Source organism: Quercus lobata, chromosome 1 (assembly GCF_001633185.2).
Source record: "Quercus lobata isolate SW786 chromosome 1, ValleyOak3.0 Primary Assembly, whole genome shotgun sequence".
Lineage (NCBI taxonomy): Eukaryota > Viridiplantae > Streptophyta > Magnoliopsida > Fagales > Fagaceae > Quercus > Quercus lobata.
The window spans coordinates 28,337,979-28,345,779 of NC_044904.1; positions in this window are offsets into that span (position 1 = coordinate 28,337,979).

Consider the following 7,801-nt stretch of genomic DNA (forward strand, 5'->3'; position numbering starts at 1 on the left):
GTCTAACAATCATCATGATGTTTAACCTCTATCCCATTAAGAAATTGACTACAATCAATTGTGCTAGGGCAATCTTTCTGATGGATCTCAAAGAAAAGAATTTCATAGACAGAAGTTCCCACATATTTGACACCATTGTGGATGAGACAAGAACAACCTCTAGGCCAAAATTGATCTTTCCCAGTTTGCTAATGAGGATTTTTAGAAGGAAGGGTGTTCCAATCCCTCAAGACATCAGTCCCATGTCCACACCTTTTGCAATCAACAAACTTACCTGCAAAAGGATTAGTGTTAGGCTTCCAGGAGAAGAAGATGAAGGTGATGAAGGAGAAGATGTCCCAATGGATACTGAAGCAGAGGCAGCAGGGCCTGCATCAACCTCAACACCCAGAAGGAGTGGCAAAAGAGCTAGAGCATCAACTTCTTCAGATACACCTCCAGATTCTTTCCAAATCATTCTGGAAAGACTTGAAGGGATCAGAGAAGTCCAGACTGAGCACTCTGAGAGGATGAGAGCCATGTAGGACCAGATTGATGTCTTGTCAGCAAAACTTGACAGCTTCACCACTCAGCCTGAACAGTGACCCTTTGGCCATTCCTGTCAAAAAGGGGGAGATGATTGAGAAGCAGAAAAGCAGCTCTTAAGGGGGAGTAATGTGTTGAGGGGGAGTTGTCAAAATCAGAGACTTTGTTTATATATATGTTTTGTTTGTTGGACTAGTTTATGTTTATATGGGTTTGATACACTGTGTTTTGGTGTATAGTTGTTTCTAACTCTTATCATATACTCTTGGTTTAAACTTTAATATATTTTGATGATGTTATTCAGGTTGTTTAGTGTTTGTACCCATATGCTTTTGTAAGCTTTTAGGGTTTATGTTTTATACATAGTTTGTAGGCTTTATGGTTTGTACCTTGCTTAGTGCAGCCTTTATGCTATGTTAAAAATCAGTACTTTAATCTAAATGTTATGCATTTTGGTTTATATACTGTCACTCTTGTGCCCTTGTAGGATTGTTCCTAGATGCATATATCTTGTGGTTATGCATTGGTTGAGTGTTGAACATACAAGTGTCTTGCCTTGTGCTTGTTAACTTGTATGTCCTTGTGTTCATTCCAAGTGTGAATGAGCACTGTGATCACTACCTTGTGGTGTTCACTTGGTTGATCAAGCCATGGTTTGTTTCATAACTCCATCTTTGCTTGATCACATATTGCCTATTTCATATGCATTGTATAATTTTCTGCTTACAATGATCATGGTGTATTGTTGTGTTTCAGGAGTATTATGTTCATATGATTCAAGAGCTTCACAGCTTCTAGAGTTAGGTGTGAGTGAGTTTTGTTCAACTGTTCCCAACTCACATGTTAAGTCTAGAGTCTGTTTTAGGGTTTTGTCACGGAATAGCCAAAGGGGGAGATTGTAAGGTTGAATTTATTCAACCATCTAATTGGCTTTATTCCGTGCCAAATTTGCTTGTAATTCAGCATTTAGTAACCCTGTATTTAGGTGGGTTTGATGTAAGGGTAGTGAGTGAGATAGAGTGAAGATTGCTCAAGAGTGTGCAAGAAAACAGAGACTCGCGGCTGGGACTCGCGGGTGACTCGCGGCTGCAAGCCGCCAGAAGCAGCACACGTGCCAAGCATGCTGGAAGATGAACAGTCATGCTAGCTGGAGCACTACAGGACAAAACAGGACAACTGGCCTTACGGTTATCTCGCGACTGGAACTCACGACTTGGTCAAGCCGCGAGGTCAAGCCGCGAGCCACCCCTGTTTTGTAAAAACCTGACGTTTCACATTCCTCTCCACTCCAGTATAAATACCCCTTTTACCCACGATTGAAAGAGAGCTTCCAGAGAGAATTTTGAGAGAGAAACCCTAAAGAAAAACCAGATTGTTTCACCCACAATCTCTACCTTAGAATCTCTTCAAATTCCTCAACTCTCTTCCTCTTCATTGTTAAATCCTTGAGAGGCATTATACCAAACCTGGTTCTCACCACCATCATCACTGTGAGACAGTCGTTTGGATTTCTGGGAAGCAGTTAGGAAGGAACCAATCTTCATTGGTTGATGCTATGGTCTAGTAGCGGAATCCGGGAAGCTAGAAAAGAAAAAGGTTCGGCGCAACCTCGTTGGAGCAAGAAGCTTGGAGGGCTTAGGTGCACTGGGTAGATTAGGCTTGGAGGGTCTATTGCTATCCTTGTATCCCAAATGTATTTTCTAGTGGATTGTTTACCGCTTGGAGGGCGGCGGAGAGGTTTTACGTCGAGGGCTTCGGTTTCCTCTTCGATAACACATCGCGTGTTGTCTTTGTGTTTGCATCTTCCTTCCTCTCTATCTTTGCCTTTTCATTTATCTGCTGTGGATATTAATCTGTTATGGCTTAGATATTATTTAATCAATTTCATATTATAGCATATGTTAAGTTTCCGCACACTTGTTGTTTGACATATTGCTTGAATCAATTAAGTTTTAATTTGGGGGTCTAAACGTTCAAAGGTGTTTTTACACGTTTTTGAACTTTCATATTTTATCAACGTTTAAATTTGTGTTTAAATTGGATTTGTTAGAGAGATAGAGTTTCACTCCTTCTTAAGTTTGGACTAAACAAAAATAATTTTGTTTTAAAAAAATGTTAATGATGAGTTTAAGTTTAAATTGGACTTGTTAGAAAGATAGTTTACAAAAATAATTTTATTTAAAAAAATGATAATGATTTATTATTTATTTTTTAAATATTGTGCTGACGTGGAAAATTGTGAGAGTTTCAGAGTTTTTGGTTTTAATAATAATAATAATGAAAAATCCTTAAGAGGTTCTTAAATTCGGTGAGAGGTTTTGGTAATAAACATGGATGTATCATATGCGAGAACTTTCAAGTAATGAAGAGTTCAAAAGTTTCTTGAACATCCTTGGGCTCGGGAGGAAGAACTTCTTTGGGGATTTCCTCACTATTTTTCTCTGAAACTTCATCAATCACAACATTTAAAGTTTCCATCACCTTCTTGGTTCTCCTGTTGTATACCTGATAAGCCTTGCTTGTAGAGGAGTATCACATAAATATTCCTTCATCACTTCAGGAGTCAAATTTTCCCACATTCTCTCTATCTTTGAGAATGAAACAAGTACTTCTAAAAATTCTAAATTACTTAACATTTGGCTTCCTTTCCTTCCATAACTCATAGGGCTTCTTCCCATAAGTTTCTAACCACATCCTTGTTGTGCAACATGGCTTTAGTCATCTCCTGAATAACCTTGTTCTTTCTTTCTACTACACCATTCTGCTGAGGAGTAATAGGAGCAATAGGAGAAGAGAATTCTTGAGATATACTTGATCTAGTGCAAAAGGACTCCATGTAAGAGTTCTCGAATTCTTTACCATGGCCACTTTGAATTTGATCAATCTTTAAGCTCTTCTCATTTTGCAATCTTGTGCATAAGGCCTCAATGTGCTTAGGAGCATCTAACTTGGATTTTAGAAGAATGACCCAAGTGTACCTAGTGAAGTCATCTACCACAACTATGGTGTATCTCTTTTCCCAAGAGACTCGATTATGGTTGGATCCATGAGATCCAGATGTAGTAGCTCTAATGGTCTAGATGTAGCAAATGTTTGAGTGCTTGGATGTTTAGCTTTCGTTTGTTTCCCAAATTGACATGGTTCACACACCACATTGTTCACTCTACTGAGCTTTGGTATCCCTAAAACTGATTCATGCTTAGATACAATTAAAAGATGTTTGTAACTAGCATGTTCCATTCTTTGGTGCCACAAACCTTCGTTTGGCAAACGAATGCTATTGCACACAATATCAGCATCAGGGACTAAGCCAAAATAGTTGTCTAGAGTGCGAGCACCACTTATGAGTTTCTTTCCAGACTCATTAAACATAAGGCATTTCCCTTTTGAGAACAACACCATAAAGTCTTAATCACATATTTGACTTATGCTCAACAGGTTCACTCTTAGACCTTTTATGTATCCATATTTGCAATGTCTAGCAGTCTAGGTAGTGAGATGGTTCCCTTTCCTCTAAATTGTGATTTGCTTTCATCATCGAAAGTGACATTACCACCTTTCTTAGACTCGAAAACCTTATAGAGAGATCGGTTTCTAGTCATGTGTCTTGAGCAGTCGTTGTCAAGGTACCACAAATATGTGTCCATAATCTTAAATGCAGACTTCATCATGAAGCACACCTCATGCTTAGTTGACAAATCAGTAGGAATGGTGTTTTCTCTCATCTGCCATTTATGAACAAAGCTTTTAACTTTCACTCTTCTCAGACGAACTCCTTTGCACATTTTCATTTTGAAACAATCTAGTTTCTTCTTTGTTAAGCTAAGATCTTTTCCAATAATCATCATGATAGATTTCAAATTATTTTTAGACTTGCATCTTCTGATACACTAAATCAAGCAGAGATTAGAAAAACAAGATGTATTTGAAAACAAAGATTTTTTCATGCCAGTTGCAGCCATGACAACAGGGGTCAATGGATCATACAGCAAAGATTAACTCTAATCAAAGTGTGTCTGCTCTGATACCACTTGATGGGCCAAAAATTTATTGACTCTTTGTAATAAATTAATCAATTAATTAGCCAAGTTAATTAATTAATTCAATGAATATGTAATACGCGTGGTAGCACTAACAAATCACCAACTAAATTAATATGCAGTCGAAAATAAGGTTGATACGGTGATTTGTTTATGAACGGGGAAAACTTCCGAGACGAAAATCCCATCGGGTGATTTTAAGGTCATCACTCCCGAGAATCCACTATTATCATAAAAAACGGTTGCAAGTAAAAGAATCTCAGCACCTTATACCAATCTACAGTTGAACCTTTACCCTAATACACAGTTGGACTTGTTCTATAGTGACTATTTCTCCTTTTTAATGCACGGCTTCCAGTACGTGACTAACCAATCAATGCACAGATTCAAGTACGTGACTAACCACCAAATTGAGAAGGATGTTGGCTACAAAGTTCTTTAATTCATCAACACGATAAAGATCATGAAACTCCTTGGTTACAAAACCTTACGGCGTACAAATGTAGCAACTTCTTCAAGAGAAAGAAGAACTAGGACATATGTCTCCGGTCACAATATGCTTGCAAAAAACTTTTGCATTAAGTTGCATCCACTTGCATCAGCTGTAACGTCCCTTAAAATAATCCTTATATATGTTTAGGGTTGTAAAAAAAGAAAGCCTAAACAAATATACACGGATTTGTGTGAAATTAGATCTAAAAAACTGATTTTCGTAAATCTTGATAAATAGGTTATCTATTGAGAAGTTGTCGAGCATTAGGCTGAAGATCCCTTTTAAACCTCGATAGATGCTATCTACCAAGGTAGTTGTTGAGTTTTAAAAAACAATACTTCTTCACTTGATTTTTGAACAGATTTGCATGGTTTTAAGACTTGGACTTTAACTCTTGTACCTTGAAGTATTAAACACATCCTAGATCTATCCAATTACAAGTAAATTGTGTTTTGTCAAAGGATTAGCCAATTCTAAATGACATATGTTTCTAATATGATTCATATATATCCTAACAAAAGTGTTAGCAAAGATAGGTGATGTATAAGACGGTACAAGTGAGTTCCTACGTAGGCTTGCTTGATGGTCACTTGAGCAAGATCAGTCGCACTCGAGTGTGACAGTTACAAAATGGCTTGTTTATGCGTAACTTTTCAAAAAAAAAAACAAGAGAGATTATTTTAAAGTCTCTAATGGCTTGTAATAGCCAAGGCTGAGTAGGTTTTTATTTATTTATTTATTTATTTAAAGTCTCTAATGGCTAGGAATAGTCAAGTCACATTTTTGGGGCTTGTCTCAACAAAATGAAAATTTATTAGTGTCTTTTCAAAGGCAACTCTTCATGATTTATAAATAAGGTTTTCATTTTTGGGCAAAACTTATGTACAGTACTTAGATATTGTTTTTTAAGTTCCATTCTTAAAATTCTGTCATGTAGTTTTTTTCTCATGAGATGAAAGTGTATTTTTTAGTTAAGTAACCACATGACAAAATCTTAAGAGAAAAACCTAAAGAATATCACCTAAGGTACTGTATATAAATTTTATCCTTCTTTTTTTAATTAAATTTTCACTATTCTGGAGATATTAATTTTAACAAATGATAATTATCTTTTACATCATGGGCTACTTATAATCAAACTATTTTTTTTTTTTTTTTTTTCACGTCTTTTCTAATTAAACCATCAAAGTTGTAAGGATATTTATTGCTAAGTGAATCTAACTACTCCTTTTATCATCCACAATTGAAATGTTTCGGATGGTTTGTTATTAACATGTTTTATGGTTTAAGTTGTTCCTAAGGGATCATCCTAACTTGGTTGTAATGCTTCTCCATCATGGGGCAAACATTGTGATCAAATAAGAACTAAATCTTTATTAGGAGAGAGAGAGAGAGAGATTACAATTTTTTTTTTTTTGAAGAAATATATGGTATTATGGATATAAAAACTTTTTTTTTTATTATAAATTTTCTAGTTCATCTTGTCCATTCCAAAACTATCTATGGTGTACGGATGCTTTTAGTTTGAATCATTTTTAGTGACCATTCATCAAAAAGGGGAGGCTAGGGGCCCGTTTGGTACATGTGTTTAAAAACTGAAAATTGTTGTTTGAAAACATTTATAGAAGTACGTGTGGGTGAAAAAATGTATTGAAATGCGTGAAATGTTATTTAAAAACTGAAAATGGTTGTTTAAACACACAAACCAAACACCCCCTAGATCACGCTTGAAAAGTTTCTAACGGTGTACTTATATCAAAATATCTATGTTGTGTCGATATTTTTTTGTTGAGCAATATCAAATACCATTTACATTTTTAGATTTTATGGTTTTTAAAATAAAATTTGTTTATATAGTAAATTATGTGATCTGAGTAAGGCAAATTGTACCTTCAACTATCTGATTGTAAATTTACACTCTTTCAGTCCTTCACACCTACAAAAGGTTTTTTTTTTTTTTTTTTTTTTTTTTTTTTTTTTTTTTTACCATTCAAACTAGCTCCCAAAGTAATGCATGGGCAATTTCACAAATTAAGATAAGATTAGACTGACCGTTACATATGAATAGGCCGGCAGATAGAAGTAGTTAATCTAGTATTGAAAGGCCAGACTCTACATCAGATACATGAAGACAAAAAGATCTTCCCCACAGAACTATTATAATGCATTTTACCAATTTTTTTAATACAAATATAACTTGTAAAATGATACACGACCAATCCAATTTCAGTATTGATAGGTATAGTAAATCTAAGCTCAAGAGACCCATATCTGAGATAGATAAACATAATAGAGGTTAGCTTCATTCAAATATGTTGATTGTTGACTTTGGATTTAACACATTTCTCATGCAAAAGATTACTATACCAATCGTCAACGTCGACATATTAAATCAGAGCGGCTTCTAATTTCAACAAAAGAAGGTCGAAGACAAACAAAGATTAAAAAGTTTTATAACCACAAGTATTATTACAGCAATAGTTAGCTTTGCAGGCCTTTCATAAAATTGAAAACTACAACCCAAAGTTGATCTGGAATCATGAATTTTTCTTTGGATCCTACTGCAGTGTTGCCTGTACCTTTTGGCTTTTGGGAGGCATACATACATACATCCTATACAAAACTGTCAAGTGTCAACTTGTAGTGCATGAGAACTCGATTTTTTTGTTATTCTTTAATAAATAATAAGATAATCTCTTCTTCAATATTACCAATATACACATATGAATTGTAGGTATAGTTC